We start from the raw sequence: 25,986 nt of genomic DNA on the forward strand, positions 1-25,986 counted from the left end.
CGCAAGACCCCGGAAGCATGCCAGTGTATAAAGCTCCAAGTCAAAAGATTAAACTGCACACTTCATCTCTCAAGTTGTCCGCTTGGCCCTCTTCCAAGTGTACTTCATTTCTTTTCCTTCCTGCTCTAAAGATTTTTAATAAATGTTTACTCCTACTCTAAAACTTGCCTTGGTCTTTCCTTCTGCCTTATGCCCCTCAGTAAAATTCTTTCTTCCGAGGAGGCAAGAACTGAAGTTGGTGCAGCCCCATATGGATTAATCGCCGGTAACATACTTTGGTACTGCATGACTCAGATATGTTCCACTGCTAACAGTTTGGGGTTATCTTGCTCACAGTGCAAAATCTGTAGGGGCCAAGGGAAAGCTTTCTCTTAGCTTTATAAAGTTTCACTGAAAATGAACTGACAATAGATTAATAGGGGAAAAGGCATAAAAAATTATTTTAACATGCATAGCATGGGGTAATTGCAGGAGATTAATTACCCAATAACCCAATGGAGTGCAGATGCTTATATACTCTTCTTCATAGGAGAAGGGGAAATGGAGTGGAGGAGTAAATACTTTTTAAGGGGGAATGAACGGACCCAGGAGGCAGACATTATCTTGTGAATGATTCTCTTTGGAAACTGAATAGGGTGAGCAAACAAACAATGGTTTGGGACAAAGTTCGTCTGGGTTCTAGATGTGTTGTTTAATTTTCAATCCTTTCCTCTGTGATAGGAGTTTTAATCTTCTCTCGTTAATGAAATTTCAGAGAGGGGATTGAAGGCAATTTGTTGCTCTTTGATAGGTCCAGATTCTAGGTAGATAAAGGAACTTCAGAGCTGATCAGTTTCCTCCTGTGCTATGGAGAGAGTGTTGAGTTGGAGTTAGGGAGGAGGTCAGAGGGATCTTGAGGTTGCTTCCTTAGCATATCAAAGCACCATATTTGGGGGTATTATTTTCCAAGTGCCAACACAAATCGTGAGAAAGAATATATTGAGGACAAAATAAATAATAGTCAGAACAAATAAATTAGAAATAAATATCCTAAGAGGAACAAAATCAAAATGACTGAAAATGTTATCAGAAAGGGGTCTCTAGACCCCTTTGATAAGATCTAGACCCTAAGGGAGGGTTCTTGGACCTCACACAAGAAAGAATTCAGGGCAAGTCCATAAAGTAAAAGCAAGTTTATTAAGAAAGTGAAAGAAGGCCGGGCGCGGTGGCTCAAGCCTGTAATCCCAGCACTTTGGGAGGATGAGACGGGCGGATCACGAGGTCAGGAGATCGAGACCATCCTGGCTAACACTGTGAAACCCTGTCTCTACTAAAAAAAAATACAAAAAACTAGCCGGGCGAAGTGGCGGGCGCCTGTAGTCCCAGCTACTCGGGAGGCTGAGGCAGGAGAATGGCGTGAACCCGGGAGGCGGAGCTTGCGTGAGCTGCTATCCCACCACTGCACTCCAGCCCAGGCGACAGAGTGAGACTCCGTCTCAACAACAACAACAAACGTATGTTTATTGCGGCACTATTCACAATAGCAAAGACTTGGAATCAACCCAAATGTCCATCTGTGACAGACTGGATTAAGAAAATGTGGCACATATACACCATGGAATACTATGCAGCCATAAAAAAGGATGAGTTTGCGTCCTTTGTAGGGACATGGATGCAGCTGGAAACCATCATTCTTAGCAAACTATCACAAGAAGAGAAAACCAAACACCGCATGTTCTCACTCATAGGTGGGAACTGAACAATGAGATCACTTGGACTCGGGAAGGGGAACATCACACACTGGGGCCTATCATGGGGAGGGGGGAGGGGGAGGGATTGCATTGGGGAGTTATACAAGATATAAATGATGAATTGATGGGTGCTGACGAGTTGATGGGTGCAGCACACCAACATGGCATAAGTATACATATGTAACAAACCTGCACGTTATGCACATGTACCCTAGAACTTAAAGTATAATAAAAAAAAAAAAAAAAAAAAAGTGAAAGAATAAAACAATGGCTAATTCATAGCTGCTCGACTAAATATACTTATAGTTATTTCTTGATTACATGCTAAACAAGGGGTGAATTATTCATGAGTATTCCAGGAAAGGGGTGAGCAATTCCTAGAACTATGGGTTCCTCCCCGACTTCAGACTATGCAGGGCAACTTCTGGACATTGCCATGGCATTTGTAAACTATCATGGGGCCAGTGGGAGTGTCTTTTAGCATGCTAATGCATTATAATTAGCATATAATAAGCAGTGGGACGACCAGAGGTCACTTTCATTGCCATCTTGGTTTTAGTGGGTTTTGGCCAGCTTCTTTACCGTATCTTGTTTTATCAGCAGGGTCTTCGTGACCTATATCGTGACACTAGTTCTTCCAACCTGTTATCCCATTCTGTGATTAAGAACGTCTGACCACCTGGAAATGCAGCCCAGTAAGTCTCAGCCTTATTTTACCCCGACCCTACCCTATTCAAGATGGAGTCGCTTCGGTTCAAACACCTCTGACAAAAATTGAATGACTAACATGGAAAGATGGCTAATGCAATCATAGTCAATGCAGATAACAATAAATACAAAGATTAAAACAATTACAGAAAAAATAATAGATATGGAAGGTGGACAACTATGATTCAAAATAAAAGTAATCCATGTACCTGAATTAGGGAATCCAATAACAAAGATTTAAACATATACAACAAGTTCTCTGAAATGAAAGACCAATCCAAAATTGGACAAAGCACCATATTCCAAGAAATGCTAAGACATTATCTGGTTAAATTATTGAAATAGAAGGATAAATAATTGTTTAGTTATTCAAGCATAAAATTTAAATCACTTTGAAGAGGAAAAATCCAGACCAATGGTCACACATTTCTGAAGGTAACTGTAATTGTAAAATTGATTACCACATACAGGATCACTGTAGTATCATGACCACAGCCATTTTCAATTATAAAAGAACTAAGGGAGTAGAATACTCATTAGCATTTTTTTGTTATCTTTTCTGTTTGGGGGAGGAATAATTTATATCTTATTGTATTATCGAAATCCAGAAAACTGAATAAAATAAAATGAAGATCCTGGAAGAGAATCAATAAAATACATAAAATGATTAAATCACCTTATAATAGAATTAATAATAAACAATTGTTGGAGCTATGATTGCAGAACAGAATGTAAAATTTACAGATCACAATAATGTAACAATTTGTATAGAGATCAAGAGGTGGGTGGGAGAAAGTGAGAACTAATATTCTCATCTTTCACAGTAGCAAGTTGATGGATATTATCTTAACTGAAACATGGATAAAATATATGTAATGACTTCAAGTTCTTAATGTTTTCCAAAATCTATTTTTTAAGTTTAGGTGGCTCTTTTAGGATATAATATGTCCTCTATAAAAGAATCATTTACTTGATGTGAAAGAAGTTTCCTGTTTTTTTTTTTGTTTGTTTGTTTACTTTTCCTTTAATTTAAAATCAAATCAACTTTAAAATACAAATAGAAAAGTCATAGCATCATGTTAATATGATTAGGATATTACTGAACTATTGTTCTTGACCATTTTTACTGGTTTAATCTTCCGTGAGTGATTTTTTTCCTTGGTTTTTTTCTACTTTCAAATAGTGATGACTAGTGAAAGCTGCCCATAAAATTCCTGTGAGTTTTAATAATTGATAATAAAAGTTGTGTGGGAGAATCAATTAAGTTGATAAATTGATGTGCAAGATCAATATGTTTGAGATATATAAGACTTTTAAAAACAAATTGAAAAAAAGGACTCTTTGCTCCTAAAATCCAGGTGTTCATTGTGGAATACATGTTATTCATGTGTGCAAGACACTTTGCAAAATTTAATACATAAATACAAATAAGGTTTATTTCATATTTACATGCTCTTGAAAAGTCAACTCGAATATATTTCAAACTGAAAGCTTGACCTCTTTTATTGCCAACAGTAATACAGGTCATTTCAATACTCAGTAATCATGCAGGAATAGTTGAGTGAAGAGTAAGTTAACTGAATGACTCCTAACCAGTTGATTTGACAGCATCCTGACACGTTATTTGATTAAGAAATATGTGAGAACTTTGAAGGTAAAATCTTTTTAAAAAGTCCTTACACACTATAGCACGTCATTATGATTTTTTTGTCAACACTGACGTTTAATTATTATTTTGTTAATTAAATTATTTTATAAGCAATGAGTTAATATAAGTGACTAGGTATTTAAAAGAAATTCTAAGATACAAATATTTTTCACAATTCTGTGTGTGTGTGTGTGTGTGCGTGTGCATGCTTTGGTTTGATGAGAGCACAAAAACATCAGTGCTTCCTGTTTTCTAGCAATAGGAAAACAATTTGATAATATTTAGATGTTATGATGTCTACTTTCAATCTAGCAAATAAATATGTATTAACTATGTGCTCTGGGCAAATGTTTTTATTAAGGAGAAGATGAATACAACCATCCTGCCCTAAAAAATGTGTAGTGTGGTTGTGCTGAAGGCTAAAATGAAGGTTTTCTAAACCTTTTTCAAAATTTTATAATAATGCTTTACTTTTACACAGACCTTTGCTATGTAAATAATATTTACAAATGTTGTCATATTTATTATGATGATCATTCTATCTCTATAGAGACTCACAGACTTACCTTATTCTACTAATTTGAAGCATGGAGACATGGAAACACAAAGTAAAAAAACAAAAAAGTACATTTTCTACTTTACAGAACTACTTTTCTATATCTTGGTCTCATTCCTAAATTAGTTCCAATACCTGCTTTCTTCTAATTCCCACCACCATCACAAGACCAATGTAAACCTGTTTTAGAAGAGAAGAAACAGAAGTTCCATAGTTTGTCTTAGATAACATAGCTAAGACTATAATGGGACCTTGAATATAAGTCAATCCCCCACTTCTTTCCAGTGAGATGTTTTAAATGTTATTAAAAATGTGAATATGGCCGCGCAGTGGCTCACGCCTGTAATCCCAACACTTTGGGAGGCCGAGGTAGGTGGATCACCTGAGGTCAGGAGTTCAAGAGCAGCCTGGGCAACATGGTGAAACCCCATCTCTACTAAAAATACAAAAATTAGCTGGGTGTGGTGATGGGTGTCCATAATCCCAACTACTTGGGAGGCTGAGGCAGGAGAATTGCTTGAACCCAGGAGGCAGAGGTTGCAGTGAGTGGAGACTGTACCATTGCACTCCAGCCTGGGTGACAGACAAGAACAAAACTCCGTCTCTCTCTCTCTCTCTCTCTCTCACACACACACACACACACACACACACACACACAGTGAATACATTAGCTTGTAGATGAAATTGCCAAGTCTTTCTTTTTTTTTTTTTTGATGGAGTCTCGCTCTGTGACCCAGGCTGGAGTGCAGTGGCGCAAGCTCGGCTCACTGCAAGCTCCGCCTCTGGGGTTCACGCCATTCTCCTGCCTCAGCCTCCCGAGTAGCTGGGACTACAGGTGCCCGCCACCACGCCCGGCTAATTTTTTTGTATTTTTGGTAGAGACGGGATTTCACCATGTTAGCCAGGATGGTCTCGATCTCCTGACCTCATGATCCACCCGCCTCAGCCTCCCAAAGTGCTGGGATTACAGGATTGAGCCACCACGCCCGGCCTGAAATTGCCAAGTCTTTACTTGATATATTTTAAAAACTAAATTATATATTTAAATATATGATATATAAATATTATTGATTTAAATATGGTGTTTTTATCTTATTCAAATCACATGAAGCAAATGTATTTCAAGTCTTCATCTCTCTTTGACAGCAGTATGTGTTGTAGACTGTGACATTTGTGGCCCCCAGTGAACCATGACATGTGCAATTCTGTAGTCTCTTTCCCCTCTGGGCTTGGGCTTGTGACTTGCCTTGGCCAATGGAGGTGTAGCAAGTATTACACAAGCAAAAGCTTGATGCTTGCATAGTTGGCCTTATACTACTTGACCATTCACTCTTGGAAGCCAGATACCACCCTGTAGTAATAAAGCTTGGGCTAGATCACTGAATGATAAAGAAGAGAGGCTATCTCGAACATAAGAGATACAGCCAAACCCTCAAGTGCTTGGGCACTCCAGGCCATGCCATAGAGTATAGATAAATCATCCCCAACAAATTCTGCCCAAATTGCAGAATCCTGAGCAAATACAAAACTGTGGAAAGCAGAATGATGGTTACCAGGGATGCAGCAGGGGGAGGAGAGGAGCAGGGATTAGGGAGATGTTGGTCAAAGGATACAAAATTTCAGTTAGAATAGGAGGTATGAGTTCAAGAGATGTATAACATGGTAACTATAGTTAATAACAATGTATTGTGTTCTTGAAAATTGCTGATTTTAAGTGTTCTCACCACAAAAAGTAGGTATGTGAAGCCCGGGTGCAGTGGCTCACGCCTGTAATCCCAGCACTTTGGGAGGCTGAGGCAGGCAGATCACTTGAGGTCAACAGTTTGAGACCAGCCTGGTGAACATGGTGAAACCCTATCTCTACTAAGAAAACAAAAATTAGCTAGGCATGGTGGCAGGTGCCTGTAATCCTAGCTACTTGGGAGGCTGAGGCAGGAGAATTGCTTGAACCTGAGAAGCAGAGGTTGCAGTGAGCCGAGATGGCACCACTGCACTCCAGCCGAGTGCCTGGGCACAGAGTGAGATTCCATCTCAAAAAAAAAAAAAAAAAAGTTATGTGAAGCAACGTATATCTTAATTAGCTTGATTTAGTCACTCCACAATGTAAACATATTTTTAAATATCACGTTGTACATGATAAATATATTCCATTTTTATTCATTAATTTTAACCCCTTTCCCATTTGCCCTGAGAATACTCGGTGTCTGTGCTTGCAGCTGTAGCTTTTACCCTGAGATAACTTTGCCATGAAATAGCTTGCTTTTATTGTTATTTTTGCATCACTCTAGTATATTAACTTTTTTTTTTTTGGTGTTTGTTTTGTTTTTTGTTTGTTTTTGTTTTTTGAGATAAGTTCTTGCTTTGTTGCCCAGGCTGGAGTGCAGTGGCGCAATCTTGGCTCACTGCAACCTCCGCCTCCCAGGTTCAAGCGATTCTCCTGCCTCAGCCTCCCGAGTAGCTGGGACTACAGGCATGTGCCACCACTCCCGGCTAATTTTTGTATTTTCAGTAGAGCCGGGTTTCACCACGTTGGCCAGGCGGGTCTTGAACTCCTGACTTTAGGTGATCCACCCGCCTCGGCCTCCCATGGTATATTGACTTTGGAAACAAAAGAAAGCATTCTATTTATAGCATTCTGATTTTAGTAGTGGTATTTCCATTTACAAAATATAGTAATGTCAAATCCTAGAAAACATAGCATTCCTATGCATGATGTTAACATTGTTCTAGGACAGTTGTTGGTTGAAGATTCATTTGATGAATCGATTTTTCTAAAATAGAAGACTCTGATGATTCAGACAATCCTGATTTTAGTTCTATTTAGAAATAACTCCAAGAACAGTTTGGCCATGGACCAGTACCAGTCTGTGACCCGTTAGGAACCAGGCCGCACAGCAGGAGGTGAGGGGCCTGTGAGCAAGCATTACTGCCTGAGCTCCTCCTCCTGTCAGATCAGCAGTGGCATTAGATTCTCATAGGAGCGTGAACTCTATTGTGAACTGCACAAGTGAGGGATCTAGGTTGCGTGCTCCTTACAAGAATCTAATGCCTGATGATTTGAGGTGGAACAGTTTCATCCGGAGCCCCCTTCCCACATCCATGGAAAAATTGTCTTCCACGAAACTGCTTCCTGGTGACAAACAGTTTTGGGACCACTGCTCTAAGTATATACTTGTTGTCTTCACAACGTAAGCACTTACTGTATGGCTTTCAAAAGTAGGTTATAAAATGCTTATTTACAAAGATATCCAACAATTGCCTTTGTGAGGTTATACCCTAATAATTCCTAAATCTGTTTAAAAATTTTTAAACAACCCAACAGCTTTGCGGCCAAGGTAATTTCAGACTATAGTGTCTTCCTCAAACATGACTATTGTTTAAATTGATGTTATTGAGAAAATGTCTGGTAATATGAAAGGCTTTCTAAAGTCTAACTTTACTACTCAAAGTGTGGTTTTATGGACTACCAGAATCTAGCATCAGCTGACAGGAGATTTTTGGACCCCAACTTGGATTGATGGAGTCAGAATCTGCATTATAACAGACCCCCAAGGAGATTTATATGTATATTAAAGTTTGAGAAGCAAGGGGTCTGAAAGAAGGGTACACAAACTACTGGCCCAAAAGTCAAAGTTGGCCCACCACCTGGGTTTCATAAATAAAGTTTAATTGGTACACAGTCAAATCTTTTAATTTACAAATTGTCCACAGCTCGTTTCCCACTGCAATGTCAGAGGTGAATATTTGAGCAGAGATCATATGGGCCACAAAGCTTAAATATTTATTATCTAGCCCTTTATAGAAAAAGTTGGCTGACTTCTGATCTAGAATATAAGACTATCCCATTTTTTTGAGAGGTTATGTTGAGAAAAACTATCAAGTTTTAAATCAAGTATTAGCTGTGACCTTGGGCTTTCACTTACTCTCTCTGAGCCTTTGTTTTTCTCATTTGTAGAATGGTGACAGCAATGACCAATATGTGTGTGCGTGTGTGTGTCTAAAATTGATGTATAAGATACATAATAAGATACACAATCAGATATTTGGATTTTAAACCTATTACTCTTTGGAGCTTCCTTCATTCAAGATATAAAAATGAATGAGAATACCTAGAGTCTCTTTTGGAAACACATGGCATCCCCTACTACCTCTTACTGATAGGTAACCATTTATGGAAGGGGAAATCTGCAATAGAAAGTAAAGTCCATTAACCTAGTGAATCTATACATACCTGATTTTCAGCTCTCTTAAAAAATAAACATGCCTAAATTTCATAGGTATGACTCTATTAATTTGCTGCTTTGAGAGGCTATTTGTCCTCAATTTCACACTCATAAATTGTTACTAGGATCAAATCATTCTGGGAAAAGTAAAATCAATGACTGTGTAATGCTAAAGCTGGTAATTCAATGAAGATACGTGGGGCTCTCAGGATATAGCACATTGTTAGGCTGATATCAAGAACCAAGGCCTGATGAAAATAATTTGCTGCCTGGGGCTCAACTGGGCAGCGTGCCAGAAGTTCAGAATGTAGTAACATCACTCTAAAACTTGTGCTGTTGGGCTGTTAGGAATATGGTGAGAAGCAAGATTTTTTAAAAGTAACTTGCAGCACAATGTAGTTTTAAGCTATTTCTTATAGGAAAATGGCAAATGAAATTGCCTTTAACAAATAGACAATAGGGAGAAAAAGCAGATTGATCTATGGTGTGTATGTTCCATTTATTAAAACCCACAAGTTTTGAATGTATGACATATGGATAATTTAAAGGTTACAGAAAGAAAGTTTAAAACTGGCTCTTGTCGGCAGTTATAAAAAACAATTAAGTAATACTAGTAATTAAAAATGGCGATGGTATTTCCTAAAAGCTTCTGTAGAGACAGGGTCTCACTCTGTCACCCAGGCTGGAGTGCAGTGGCGTGGTCCTAGCTCACTGCAATCTCAGCTTCCTGGGCTTAAGTGATCCTCCCACCTTGGCCTCCTGAGTAGCTGGGACCACAGGTGCGCACCACCATGCCCAGTTAATTTTTGTGTTGTTTTTGGTAGAGATGGGGTTTTGCCATTTTGCCCAGGCTGGTCTTGAACTCTTGGACTCAGGCGATCCGCTGGCCTCAGCCTCCCAAAGTGCTGGGATTACAGGCATGAGCCACTGCGCTCGGCCTGTGTCATCTCGCTTGGCCAATCAAAATCTAAAAAGTCCAAGCTGAAAGTGGACTGCAGATTTCTAACAGCTTTTCAAAGTTAAACAGATTTGGAAGTCAAGACAACAATGACTAATTAAGTTGTCTAATATGAGGTGTTCTCAAGCTTAAAGACGCATCATATTCTCCTAAAGGGCTTGTTAAAACACACATTGCTGGGCACCACCCCTAGAATTTCTGATTCAGTAGATCTGAGATGGGATCCAAGAAGTTTTCATTTCTAACAAGTTTCCAAAGAATGTTGATGTTGCTGTCTATGGACTACATTTTGAAAACCCCAGGCTTAGATTACACTGTATTGAGAGGAAAATGAGGAACCCTAACTCTCCATCTCCCATTCGGAATGTTTTAAACTCTCAGAGGGAGATCACAAAGGCTATAGTTACTTAAAAATCAGGTGAGAAGTTGCAAACACTCTTTGGTCTATCCGTGCTATAAAATAATTCTTTAAAATAGTATTTGGATCATGAGCTTAGCATTTCAAACAGCTGATCTGACCTCACTGTATGATCATTTTGTTATTAGAATTCTTGTTAGAAGAGAAGAATTAGGCCAATTACCTTTGTCAAAAGTTTTGAAAAGTGAAAATAGTTTGAAGATCGCTTTTATTAGAACTGTTATCTAATTAGGTTTTAAGTTATTATGCATAATTTTATTTATAAATGACATTGATTTTCAGTAGTTTTTGAATGCTTAGTATGAAAACGTTTTACTTTAATTTACTTATAAGTAGTAGAAGGTAGGTGATGTGATTCTGCAATAAAAGCTATACGGTCATCTGGCATGACACTATTTGCATAATAAACCACATATTTACACCTTGGTTGCCAAATGTAGAAAACGATATGTTTATAAGATGCTGTAAAAGAAAAATCCTCCTCCAAAACCAAAATCCTGCTTTGAAAGATCTGTCTGCTTTTTATGTTTATGAGGAAACCTGAAGAAGTCAGTGACACATGAAGTATGCAAATATTGGTAATCCTTTAATTAAATTTATGGTGGGATTTTGTTGCTAACTAGGATTTTGCAATGAAAAGTTTCCACACTGAAATATGTGTCATCACTGAATAGGACTAAAATCTATAATAAAACCAAGGAAGATAATGTCAGCCCAGAAGTCAAAATAAAATAAAACTTTAAAAAGCATTAAAGCTTTATTTGCTCTTACTCAAAGGAGTTTCTCATTTTTCAAGATCTGCTAGTAGAATGATAAAATATTGTAAAGTCACAATGTTGCAGAGAATAAAATAAAAGAGGAATGATGATAATATTGAAAGTGAATCACGCACATGATATTGTGGAGAATAGGAAGGTTGAAGATGGGAATAGAAGTAGGCTGTGTCCATGGTAAGTCCAGAACATTCTTCAGTGCCATAACACATTAACATATAGCATTTATACACCAGGGGATATAGGTGTGAAAAGAAAGAACCGTATATATCTCTTCAGTAGCCCTGTCAAGATGTCCAAACCATATTTGTATTTTCAGCTTGGCAAAGGGGAAGGACAACATGAGGGAAGTCATGGAAGTATGATGGGGAAATCTAGGAGAAAGAGCAAATTTCCTTAGTTGCAAGTGATAAAAACCTTGCATCAAATGTAAATAAAGGAAGACAGTAAGCAAATTCACCATCTCATATAACATGAAAATCGTAGGTAGGGCAAACACCAGGCATGTTACAGCCAGGGTTCCAGATCAGTGTCTCCAAGATTCTCTGGTTATTTCCTATAACACCCTCAGAAAAGGCTGATATTGAAGTGCTTTGTATGAAAAAAGAGTCTTCTATTTATTTATACCTCTAAGGTGCTTACATTTTGATCCTGCCTCTGACACTCAATAAGTATTTAACCTGGGTAGGTTACTAACCTTTGCAACTCAGATTCCTCTTTTAAAACTGAAGATGGTATTTATTTCAGCTTTATAATAAATAGATATATATGTAAAGCACTTAAAATAGTGACTATCATATAAATACCCTGTATTAGTCCATTTTCATATTGCTATAAAGAACTCCCCGAGACTGGGTAATTTATAAAGAAAGAGGTTTAACTGACTCACAGTTCAGCATGGCTGGGGAGGTCTCGGGAAACTTAAACAATCATGGAAGAAGGCCAAGAGGAAGCAAGGTACCTTCTTCACAAGGCGGCAGGAAAGAGAAATGCCCAGCAAAGGGGGAAGAGCCCCTTATAAAATCATAAGATCTTGTGAGAACTCACTCACTATCATGAGAACAGCATGGGGAAAACCGCTCCCACGATTCAATTACTTCCACCTAATCTCTTCCTTGACACATGAAGATAATGGGGATCATGGGAAATTACAATTCAAGGTGAGATTTGAGTGGGCACACAAAGGCTAATCATATAATCTCCCAAATAATTAGAGACGATGATGATGGTGGTGGTGGTGGTGATAGTGATGGTGATGGTTATGATGATGGTGATGTCATTCCTTTGCCATTCAGGAATTTAGATAGAAGGTTTCTGTCCTGTGGTAGACAATATTGATGTGTACAAGAAATTGGTATACACATATGTGTCAAATGTGGAAATTTGTATATATGTTTCTAGGGCTTAATCAGTGTCCCCACCACACTGACTCCTATTTTCATATTCATACCCAGGCACACTGCTGCGTGGGTATCTCAGTAGGTACTTGGTGTCTCAGTAGGTACTTGGCATCTGAAATTTAAGAGCAATAGCTTCAGCTCCTTTGTCTATAGTCCGAATTAGGCACTGAAGCCCTGAGCGGTCACCTGGATGGCATAATAAGCATTTCTTAGTTCCTGTAGAACCCTTGTTCCTTTCTTCTTCTGTTCCTGAGCTCTTTGAGCTTCACTCAGCTGACTTCTGTGGGATGCTTGGCCTTTATAAATCCATTTTTATCATAGTCTTAGATACTTTCACACTTTCTTTTCTAAGCCATCATTACCACAGATCTGTGTTTTGGACTCCTCTCCTACATTTAGTAATGACATTTTCTTTCAAGCATATTTTTTGAAAAATTACATTTGCATTGTTTATCTTTTCTCAGTTAAGTGGATAATATTTAGTCTATATGTGATGGGTAAAATAATTTTTTCAAAATAAAATACAGTAATAACAACAAAAAGTCGACAATAAAATTAACCTCATAACAATTTTTGAAGTTCTGGATGCATAAAGAAAATGTAGATTTAGAAAACAAATGTGTTCAAGGTTAGCAATTTGGTGAAAGAAAGAGAAAATCATGATAAAATATGTACTCATTAATTAACTACTAAAAATGGTCAAATTTTAGATTTCCAGAGATCTTTCTAATGATTCAAATTTTAGTCCTCACTGAGGGAACTGGGTGGAGCAATAACATTCAAGCTAAAGGAATTATTTGAGTTATTTTTATTGGAAGAATGTTTCAAGCTACTGAAAATGTGATTAAGAAACTGAGAAATGATTCACTTAGACAAATGGCTTGCCCAGTTCACTGACACTATAAGAAGATCTAAGCTTTCACAAAATTTAAGTTTTATAAAGGCTAGGATTTTTGACGGTTTTTTCAGTTATTATTTTTAACACAGAAGAGGATGTAATACATGGTACTTATTAAATATTTGTTGAAGGACTTAAAAACATGATTGCTCTCTTTTACAAATAGAATATACCTCAATTATCACTAAATTTCCATGTTGTTACATGTATTTTTATCATCAAATAATAGATCTAAAAGTTTAATTTAAAAATTATTTTCACATAGATTCAGACTTACAGACAAGTTACAATAGTACAAATAATTTTTGTATATCGTTCACTCAGATTTCCCAAATATTAGCATGCTCCCTTCTCTGTATTCATGCTTTATTAGTCCATTTTAGCACTGCTGATACAGACATATTCACTATCATGAATATGATACAGGCTTATTCACTATCATGAGACTAACATGAGGAAGACCGGCCCCATGATTCAGTTACCTCCCTCTGGGTCTCTCCCACAACATGTGGGAATTCTGGGAGACACAATTCAAGTTGAGATTTGGGTGGGGACACAGCTATATCAATTTTTTTATTTTTCTAAATTGCTTGACAGTAAGTTGAAGAAGGCATGATGTTTCTTTTTTTTTTTTTTTTTTTTTTTTGAGACGGAGTCTCGCTCTGTCGCCCGGGCTGGAGTGCAGTGGCCAGATCTCAGCTCACTGCAACCTCCGCCTCCCGGGTTTACGCCATTCTCCTGCCTCAGCCTCCCGAGTAGCTGGGACTACAGGCGCCCGCCACCTCGCCCGGCTAGTTTTTTGTATTTTTAGTAGAGATGGGGTTTCACCGTGTTAGCCAGGATGGTCTCGATCTCCTGACCTCGTGATCCGCCCGTCTCGGCCTCCCAAAGTGCTGGGATTACAGGCTTGAGCCACCGCGCCCGGCCCGGCATGATGTTTCTTTATCCCTAATACATCAAAGTATTTAAAATTAAAGAACAGTCATAACCACACTGTAATTATTGAAAAGAAAATGATCATTGATACAATAATATTGGTTCATTTGAAGACCTTATTTAATTTTCACCAATTGTCATAGTATCTTTTTCAGAATAAGGGACCTTTGAATCATGTGTTGCACAAAGTTAATAAAGTCTCTTTCCAGCTACTTGGGAGACTGAGGCAGGAGAATCACTTGAACCCGGGAGGCAGAGGTTGCAGTGAGCCAAGATCGTGTCATTGCACTCCATTCTGGGCGACAAGAGTGAATCTCTGTCTCAAAAAAATAAAAATTACTTTCTTATATACTTTTAGAGTTACCTATTTAGATAATATTTTACATTTAAAAGTGTCTGACACTTATTAACAGCTTAATAAATGTTTAATAAACTCCTAACAGAATGATAGATTGTCCAATTTAATGAGTGAATGTTTGAGTTCAGTCATGACTGTAAATAAATTCCATTTGTAGAGCATTTTAATTAGCAAGCGAATACTGAATTCATGTTTAATTGCATATTATATTATTGTTTCACAATAAATACCTAAGTTATTGTTTGATAATTGCAGGGAATTTATAAGCTAACGTATCTTTATATATTTTGCTATTGGAACACGTTTTATAGATAAGATTTTGTCCTTTCTCCTCATTGTTTTATAATTATATTTCAAGACATGTTTTAAACTACTTTTTGGTTTATATTATTATCAGAAATATTTTTCTATGCTCAACATAGCTTTTTAGATACTATCGAGATATTGAGAAAATAAAGTAAATATCCTCATCTTCAGGGAATTTATTTTGCAAAAATGTTAAGATAAATATAATAAACATAAGACAATAAAAAATCCTTAATGGTATCCTCATTAGCCTTCCAGAGTCCTGGTCAGCTTATTCTAACCTCAAGTAAAAACTATTTTATCTTCCAGATAATTTCAGTGACTCTCTTACAAGAGCTAGAATCATTGACCTTTACAGATGGACAGAATCCAAGAGATATGAAGGCCAACTTGTGTCTAAAGAAGAGAAACCTGAAGGCTAGGAATTCCCAGAGATGCCTGTCATCACACAGCTGGTTAGGAGAAATGTCATAATAAAAATGTGGGCTTCTAAATCTCTTATTTTAAAAATGTACATATATGACTGAAAATGTACTAAAAGAAATATTTATAGGCATATTTTTCTAATAAGAGGGGGAATATCTTTATGGTAATCTTTTTACTCTGTAATCAGTACTGTATATTTCCTGGGTGAGCATTACAAACAAAAAGTTAATTATATTTTCAAAAGCAACAATACAATGAATTGTCACTAGGTTTTTTTATTCAGAAAGGCCTGGGGAAGTTGAAAGTATTTTAAGTTCCATTATTTGAGCATAACGGCAAGAAATATTCCAGTAGCAAAACTGTGCAAGAGTAGGTTTTGTTTCACATATAATGATTTTTGGTACTATGTTGCCTTTTACGCTGCAGTTATTTGTTGTGTTGGTCTGGTTATCTTGTGGCAGCAGTCAACAATGTGGTGGTAACCCTAATCCTGCGTAGCAGTTGACAGATGATAATCTTTCAGCTCAGTAGCATAGAATACCATTTTCTCAAGATAATTTTTCATAGAGTAATCTTTACTTATTTCCAAACTAGAGTGGGCAAAACATCAAACTATAGTTACAGAAAATAGAAAAAATAGACATCTCCAAATAACTTTATTATATTTCCTGTTAGGAAAGTACAGACTTGGAATGCAAATGACTAGGGCTTGTGTTAACTGTATGACTCTGTGCAGGTTTTCTAAACTCTATTAGCATGCATTTTCTCATCTATAAAATGGGACTAGTAACAGTACATGCCTCATAATATAGTTGAGAAGATTAAATAAGATAATCCATGTAGCATGTTTAGTATATGTAATGAATTCTTGATAAAATTAACTGTTGGTATCACGAATATTAGAGCAGTGCCACATACCACTAAGACAAACATGAGCAGAAATGGTGGTGAAAGGTAAGTGTGCTTCAGGGTTGAGGAAAGCAGGATGAAAACACTTTACAAATTCTGCTGCTCTAAAGTAACTGAGATAATATCATGAGATCAGGATTTTGATAGGATTTTGTAATAAGATAGATATAGCTCAATTTTTAAACTAATCTATGTGATAAGAATTCTTGGCCTGCTATGGTCTGAATGTTTGCATCCCCCCAATATTTATGTTGAAATTCTAATCCCCAGGGTGATGCTGTTAGGAGGTGGGAGCCTTTGGGAGGAGATTAGGTCATGAAGGTGGATCCCCTCACGATGGGATTAGTGCCCTTATTAGAAGAGATACCAGAGCTTTCTCTTTCTCTGTTCTCTGACACCTGAGGATACAATGAGAAGGCGGTCATCTGCAAACTGAAAGAGTGCCCTCACCAGACACCAGATCTGCCAGCACCTTGATCTTATACTTACTACCCTTTAGAACTGTGGCAACTAATTTAAGTTGTTTATAAGTCACCAGTCTATGATATTTTGTTACAGTAGCCAGAATGGACTAAGATATGACCCATACCTTAATAGTTCCAGGAGTGTTGGGGACAAGAGGGAAGGGGAACAATATACTTTTCCATCAATATCCCAAGAAATAGACCTAAGAGAGCACTGACATTGAAGTTATTAGGGGGAATGAAGGAGAATTCTTGCTTGGAAGTAGAGTAGTGAGTAAGCAGTACTTTAAAATGCCTTCAGGGGCCAGATGCTAAAATAATCATCAGCATTCATGTGGATAATAAGGAATCATGGGACTGTGATAAATACGAGACTATATGCCTCATTCATACGCCTTCAAAAATTACACAAACATACTAACAAACCAAATACAACAGTTCTATAGACAAAATTTGGCCATACGACAAGAGTTTGGACCTCTAGAAACCAGTGAGTCTTAAAACTGTTTTCTTTTCAGTATATTACAATTTCTCTAACAATTTTGTAACAAAAACAGTTCAGTTAAAGGAAAAATATCTGGGTTTTTCTTTAGGATTTTTCATAAAATATTATGTATATGGACAAAGAACGACTTTGGAGAATATATAATACATTCTGTAGCAAATCTTTAAAGATTGTTTGATACCATTTACTGTATCTGTAAATAACTGCTATATGCCCTGTTTACTGTAAATAACTGCTATATGCTCTTTCCTACATTGTCTCATATAATTTTTACAAAACAAAAATATTGTGGTCTTGTTACTAAGAATGAAACTGATGCTAAGAACAGCAATGTAATTTGCTGAAAGTTCAATAACTAAATGGAAGAGGCAGGACCGGAAACCAGGCTTGTATCTTAATCTAAATTCCATGAAATGAAATATTGTTATACTGTCTTCCTATTTTTGCTGAGAGAATCTAATTAGATAATGCATTTAAAAGAACTTAAAAAATTAAAAAATTCAAGGTAATCTATAATTAATAATTACGTCAAGAAGTAATTTTAGACACTAAAATTTCCCATACATTTAATTGAAACCCAGTCTAATATGAAAACAAATGTATATGTACTTTTGCCAAGTAATTGTATTGTAATCTGAAATGAATATCAAAGGGTTTTATAGCATGAAACAATTGAATGTCATTGGCTTAAGGTAAAGAATACTTTATTAATGAGTATTTTATTAATTTTTTTTACTTGAATTTCTATATTGAAAGATACTAGATCATCATAGACCTGAGTATTTCCTTTGAATTTTGTAAAATTTAAATTAAAGAAAATTTAAATTCATTTTTATTTTTTACCTAGATAATGCATGCATATCACTAAAAATTAAATATATAATGTTTTTAATGAAAACTACTATATTCTCATTTTTCTCCCAGCCTCACTCTGTCACCCAGGCTGGAGTGCAATGGTACAATCTCGGCTCACTGAGACCTCCACCTCCTGGGTTCAAATAATTCTCCTGCCTCAGCCTCCCGACTAGCTGAGACTATAGGCGCCTGCCACCACACCTGGCTAATTTTTGTATTTTTAGTAGGGACAAGGTTTCACCATGTTGGTCAGGCTGGTCTCGAACTCTTGATCTCAAGTGATCCACCCACCTCGGCCTCCCAACGTGCTGGGATTACAGGCATGAGCCACCGAGCCCAGCCCCACCCTCATTTTATTATGGACTTCTTATTTCAGTCCTGCTTCCCAGAAACAACACACCTCCTAATCCTTTCCATGCTTTCTTTGGAATTTATCTCCATATTTCTAACTAATGTGCTTACACTGCTATTTTTTGATTTATCACATTTAGACATTCCCAATGTAGTTTCATTAACATTTAAGCTTTCCTGCCATCTTCTTTACTCATGTTTTCAACGAACATTTTCTGGGTACCTACTATATGTTGAGCGTTACTCCAGGCTCTGGAAACACAGATAAAAAAACAGACAAGTGCCTCTTTTCATAACACTTCCATTCTATAGGGGAGATACGTGATAAAGGGCTATAGGTGATATAAGGAAAATAGGCAAGGTATTGTGTGATATGAATGGGACAGTTTTCCTCTTCACAGTTTCTCAATATAATTAATCAAAATGCTTTCCCCTTAACCAATTATTGTACTTTAATACACTTTATTTCTCATAACACTTTTATTTATCCTGACATTCATAAGTCGTGTTATTAACTTTGTTTGTTTTTCTGAATATCTATCAGTATTTTCCAAATGCTTCAACAGATCTCTCACAAATGTATTGCTATTTTCCCCAAGTGATCAAACATAATTCTCAACACACTATCTGTTACATTTTATTTTCCAAGATCCCTTTGTTCCTCAGATATCCATCCTTTCTGTTCACTCGGCAATTGTTCTTGAATGCTTGTGCTCCTTGTCATTCTGAGACTTTACTTCACTATTATCGTGAATCTCCTTCTCCCTGATTGCTTATGTTTTTCTTTCCCTTTTGTTAAAACACATTTCCAGGCACATCTTCAGTAAGTGTACACAGGAAGTAAACTATTTTAGTCTTGCGTGTCTGACTACCATCTCCAAACCTACTCCCCGCTACTTCATTAAATGACCATTCCATTCAGCTTTCTCTAAGAGTCACAATAGGCCGGGCGCGGTGGCTCAAGCCTGTAATCCCAGCACTTTGGGAGGCCGAGACGGGCGGATCACGAGGTCAGGAGATCGAGACCATCCTGGCGAACACAGTGAAACCCCGTCTCTACTAAAAAATACAAAAACTAGCCGGGTGAGGTGGCGGGCGCCTGTAGTCCCAGCTACTTGGGAGGCTGAGGCAGGAGAATGGCGTAAACCTGGGAGGCGGAGCTTGCAGTGAGCTGAGATCCGGCCACTGCACTCCAGCCTGGGCGACAGAGCGAGACTCCGCCTCAAAAAAAAAAAAAAGAGTCACAATAATAGATTTTTTATATTTTCGTTTTATTTTTATATTCCATCTTACATATTTTCTTATCTTTTTGTAGAAAGTTTTTCTTTTTAAAAAATTTGGTGGTTTTTGCTTTTTAATCTAAGTCTTCTGTGTTAGAAAATTATCTGCCATGTATCATGATTCTTGTTGCTCTCTTTATATTTAATTAAGGCACTAAAAATTAATTGTTAGTTCAATATACATGGGGATTATCCATTGAGATTTTTCTCTAGAGCAGTTAGCAAACTTTTTCTGTAAGGGGCCAGAGAGTAAATATTTTAGGCTTCACGGGTTACTTGTTTTCCATTACAAGTATTCAGCCCTGACATTGTACGGTGAGAATAGCCACAGATAGTATGCAGTGAATGGGGAGGGCTGATTTCCAATAAAAGTTTATTTACAAAAACATGCTGTTGGCTAGATTTGGCCTGCAGGCCATAGTTCTAAGGTAATTAGAGGAGGAACTTTATTTTTCATATTAGTAAGCTTTTTCTCAGTGGATATTTAGTCTCTTCACAGAAGAAGACTCTAATTTCCTATCTGAAGGTGTTTAGGTAGTGTATTGACACACTGGTGTTGGAAGCTGTATTTTTCAATATTTGCTGTGTAGACAATTCCCTGTTTTAGGTTAACTACTTCTCTCATCCTCCCAGAATTTCGATTCTCTGATGTTTATTTTCTCCACAGAAAAGCCTCTAGCATCTGAAAGTTTTGTGATTGGAGAAGTCACCTGACTGCTTTACCTCAGTCCTCAACGCTAGCTGTTACCAAGTCCTATGCCCTCCAGCGTTCTGTAAATAGACTTGTTACTCATCAGTATCTCCCTCTGTAGCACTTAGGTTTTATAATAGTTTCCTTAGGGGCCCTTAATGAGGTATAACTCTTCCATTTGCCTTTCCTCTTCCACAAATCGGATGACATATTTTGTTCAGTGTTATCCTCGCTCTCATTCTCAATGTCTTTCTGGGTTTATAACATATTCAATTCCCTAACTGTCATTTTGTTGGAGATTCAAGAGGGATCTGAGATACATGTATATACTCTTAGCCACATTTATGTAGAAGTATGTGGGGTTTTATTATAAAATAGCAAGGTTCACATAATATTAGAAGTGAAATGGAAAGATAGAATATACCTAAGCTCTAACAGTCAGAGGGAATATTTAGTTGTAGTACACAAGATGTATCATAACATTCATGTTTTTGTTCATCAGTTTATCTGTTTTTAAGCAAGATTCAGTCTGCAGTTTAAACTTCATTTCCCAAATTTGAGTAGGATTTTTAAAATGTCTCCATCAAAGCATCTTGATTAGCGTACACAAAACATATTACATAAGCAGATGAGAATTCAGCATAGAGCGTAGCAACTACACTATGATGATATGTAGGGTGAATTCTTTTCATAGTTATGCAGAACTGGTTGAAGGATTGTGTACAGCATACTAGAGAGAAGCAAAGCCCTGTTAATATAATTGATTATCATTTTATTTTAAAAATCAAAATAAAATTACAATTGTATAAAAAGTACGATTTCTAAACACATTTTAATACTTATTAAAATAAATAAATATTCCATTGCAAATCAGTTTTGAAATTAGAAAAAAGGACCAATAGAACCTAGATAGGTAAATAGAACTGAAGACAGACAGTTATCTTAAGTACATCTGTTTCATGATATTCAGTAATTCCTCATCCACTACTGATATGACATATATTTATTAATCACCCAACATGGTGAGAAAAGTAAGATGATATATTAGAAAAACCAGTGACAATAACAAACCATAGCCTGAAGTTCATATTCAAGGTTAAGCATATGTCTTTATCTGCTTACAGATACATAGATAAATAACAGGGGCAAGTTATTAAAAATATTAATCTTTATGTTTAAACCTTTTAAACATTGGGAAACTAATATTTCCTTTATTTGACCACAATATAAGTTAATGAAGTAAACTATGACATGTGCCAGTACTGTCTTGCAGGTCATATAGGTATTCAGTATAGTTGTGAGGCAGGAGAGCAGGGTCTGGAGGCAAGGAACGTAAGGCCATTTCACGGTGACTTCCTAGAACTAAATTGAAAGGAAAATCCTAATTCTCCAAGCCTAACTAACCATAGGCTACCTCCATTGCAAACTCCCACCTCTTCTGCATGGCAGATGGAAAATTGAAAGTACCTCTGCAGAAAGCAACCAATCAGACGTTTGCATAGAAGTGTAACTTTGTAACTTCAGCCTCTGATTGGTTGGCTTTCTGCAACCAATCAGACTGATTGCGGGCCACCACTTCATTTATATGAGGTAACAACAAGTGGCCAATGGGAAACCTCTAGCGGGTACTTGGACCCTAGAAGATTCTATATCTGGGGCCCTTGAGATGCTGCTAGGGCAACTCCCACACTGTGGAGTGTACTTTCATTTTCAATAAATCTCTGCTTTTGCTCTTTCGTTGCTTCATTCTTTCCTTGCTTTGCTGTGCATTTTGTTCGGTTCCTTATTCAAAATGCCAAGAACCTGGACAACTTGAAGTCAAGACCCTCTACTGGTAACAGTTGGGTGGAAAGGTGGACACACTCTGGGTACTATTGAAGTTGGACCTCTAGATCCAACCTTGCTAATGAGATATTAATCTGGGCCCCTAAATGCAAAACTTGTTAAGTAACACCTTTTGCAGAATATTAGCCTTAACATGACTTACTCCTGTCTGAATCATTAGTGCTCAGTACAGGGCCTGATGCATAATAAACACTCAAGAAATCTTTGCTGATTTAATTGGATTTGATTTTTGCTTACCCTAATTTAATAACATCCCAGAGACAACCAGGAGCTCAATTTGGCCAAGTCTTTTATCCTCTTTGTTCATTGTTTCCTTCTGAGGCTTTTGCAACTTGATTTGCAAATATAGGTTTCTTATTTATTTGTTTTGAGATGGAGTCTTGCTCTGTCGCCCAGGCTGGAGTGCAGTGGCACAATCTCGGCTCACTGCAACCTCTGCCTCCCAGGTTCAAGCGATTCTCCTGCCTCAGCCTCCCAAGTAGCTGGGATTACAGGCATGCGTCACCACGCCCAGCGAATTTTTGTATTTTTAGTAGAGAAGGGTTTCACCATGTTGGCCAGGCTGGTCTTGAACTCCTGATCTCGTGATCCGCCTGCCTTGGCCTCCCAAAGTGCGAGGATTACAGGCGTGAGCCACCATGCCCAGCCACAAATATAGGTTTTATAAAGAAATGTCATTAACATTGAAAACACACTTTTAAATTATTTAAAAGTACTAATGAATGTAATTCTCAAGGAAGAAGCATTTTAGTTGTTTCATAATTAAGTTGTCTAATACAATGCCCATTTTACTGAAGAGACAAGTTATAGGATTCATTAAAATACACACAAGCCTTAATGACAAAATATAAAAATATCTGGATCTACATTATTATACTTAGAATGATGTAAAAAAAAAAAAAACTATTTTGAGGTAATTTGAGGCAGTACTTTTAACATTTCAACAGATATATTATTTTTTTTCCTATACATTTTCACTAACACTGTGGCCTCAATATTGTCCGTTTCCAGGCAACCTTAGCAGGATCTTAAATTTTTCCATATTTTCTGTGTATACTTCCAAAAATTCTCCCTCTTTTATCTAAGTGATTCCTAACGTTTGTCACTTCTTGGTCGTCAAGACAAGATAGACAAGAGTTTAATCATGTGTGGCTCTTTTCTTGTTGACCTCTCCACTTCTCACTAATTAATTAAAACCATTGCTTCTAAAAAGCATTTCTCAAACACTTTATCCTTATAAGTTCTCTAATCAAAATCTTTAACTGCGCAGAACATTCTTTTCACTGTGTCAAATTAGACTTAAATAGGTTCAACTGTTGCTTTTCCACATTCTCAACCTCATAACGTCAATTTAATCAACTGACTGGAATATGTTATTCATTAACACTATCTCATACAAATATGTCTTTTGCGTTTCTGTTAAGATAAGCACAATTTTATATGAATCCTTGGATTAGTCTTTTATGCACTTGTAATTTAAAGTGGCATGTAGTTTTTGTTACATGAATTAATTACATTCATATTTCATGCAACAGTTTCTCTTTGTTTTATATATTTCATTCAAAACATTGGCCTGAAGCATGACACACAGGAAGACAGAGATATATAAAGAAAAATATTTTACTGTAATCCAGCTCTGCTATAATTATTCAAAGCTCTTTGATTATGCAGATTTACATACTTCAGCTTCTACTCACCCAGACTTTATACCTCACTGACAATGCTCTAAGAACATTTTAAAATGTAATGATTAAAACGCTTTTTTCTAAATAATCCTCCATGTGAACTTATTCAGGAGTTTCTAATCTTGGGCACTTGCACCCCTGGGTGAGGCAAAAGCAAAAATAGTGGCCCTTGTCTTATGCTTAGTTGTTTGAAAAGCCAAATGCAAATCTCAACATTTTCATAAGCTGAGGCTGCACTACTCAAGTGAAACCTGACATTCTCTTGTTCTCTTTTATTTTTTTCCTGGAAGTCTTTTCAGTTTGCAAGTTAACTAATTATCACAGCTTATTTGAAACTCTGTTAGTTCTATTTGTCTTTAACAAAATGGAGAAAGTGAATTATGACCAAGTTTGTTGGGAGGGCAAACTTTCAGAACACGCAGTCTGGGCATAGAAATAGGGAGCAGAATTGAGGGTATGACTGTTTTTAAAACCTTGGAAAAATCTGATAGAAGATATTTCAGGATGTACTATGGTTTAAGTACTGGTTTCTTTTTTTTTTTTTGACAGAGTTTCACTCTTGTCACCCAGGCTGGAGTGCAATGGCACGATCAAGACTCACCTCACTGCAACCTCCGCCTCCTGGGTTCAAGTGATTCTCCTGCCTCAGCCTCCTGAGTAGCTGGGATTACAGGCATGCACCACTACACCCAGCTAATCTTGTATTTTTAGTAGAGATGGGGTTTCTCAGTGCTGGTCAGGTTGGTCTCAAATTCCTGACCTCAGGTGATCCGCCCACCTCGGCCTCCCAAAGTGCTGGGATTACAGGCATGAACCACCATGCCTGGCCCAGGTACTGGTTTCTTACCCCCAGAGATGAGTGAATAACTGATCCTTTATTTAGTTACATACCACGTGAAATTCAGGAATGTTTTTGGACATGGCCATATTTACTCTGCAGAGTCAAGGATAACAAATATGTTTATTTCTGAGTGTTTTTTGACGCAATAACTTTTATGAATTTGCTGCATGTTGTATAACCATGTTTGATGAGGAACTACTGATCCAGAATTGGTATCCCTTACGTATCCAGACACAACTACGTACATATTTAATTTTGCTTTGTTTTTGTTTTTTTGAGACAGAGTCTTACTGTGTCGCCCAGGCTGGAGTGCAGTGGTGCGATCTCAGCTCACTGCAACCTCTGTCTCCCAAGTTCAAGTGATTCCCGTGCCTCAGCCTCTCAAGTAGCTGGGACTACAGGCGTGTGCCACCATGCCCAGCTAATTTTTTCTTTGTATTTTTTTTTTTTTTCATAAATACAGGGCTTCGTCATGTTAGCCAGGCTGGTCTCAAACCCCTGACCTCAAGTAATCAGCCCACCTCGGCCTCCCAAAAGTGCTGGGATTACAGTCGTGAGCCACCATGCCTGGCCCATATTTCATTTATGTATAGAAATCGAGCACAGAACAGGATATATGGGCTTCCAAAAGCTCTGAAGGGACCCTTACTCACATATATATTCTCATCTTCAATATGCATTTGCCTGGTGAAGATGTTGGGCTCAGGCAATGTGGACTTTTACCCCAATTGCAGTGATTTCCTTTTGTAATAGGTCTATTTCATCTACTAAACCAATGGTAGTGCACAATTGTTCCATGAATCCAAGCATACTGACCCATGTCAATGCAATTGTCATGTAATATGGAAGAAGAGTTGGGAATATTTAACCATAAAACTGATATTTTTAAAAGCAAGGTTAAAACAAAGAAAGAAATATGCCATCAGAAAAAAATGAATTAGATTAAGAATAACGTAATTTGTAACCTATATATGTTTTATAAATTTTTTCTAATGTACATTTGCAAGGCAAACAAAAGTTATAGCGGTAATAAAGGATATACTGATAATACTACCTATGACACACTGAACCTCAGCAGTTCCTTTCATTTTTCTAGATTTTGTTCCAGTTTTCATCCAGTGGTATAAATTTGACATAGCTATAGTTAAAGGTCACAGTGTAATTGAATACTATTGCAACCTATATGTACTATCAATTATTTAAATATTTTTTTCTTCTTTTC

The sequence above is a fragment of the Rhinopithecus roxellana genome, chromosome 7 (assembly GCF_007565055.1).
Source record: "Rhinopithecus roxellana isolate Shanxi Qingling chromosome 7, ASM756505v1, whole genome shotgun sequence".
In the NCBI taxonomy this organism is placed as follows: domain Eukaryota; kingdom Metazoa; phylum Chordata; class Mammalia; order Primates; family Cercopithecidae; genus Rhinopithecus; species Rhinopithecus roxellana.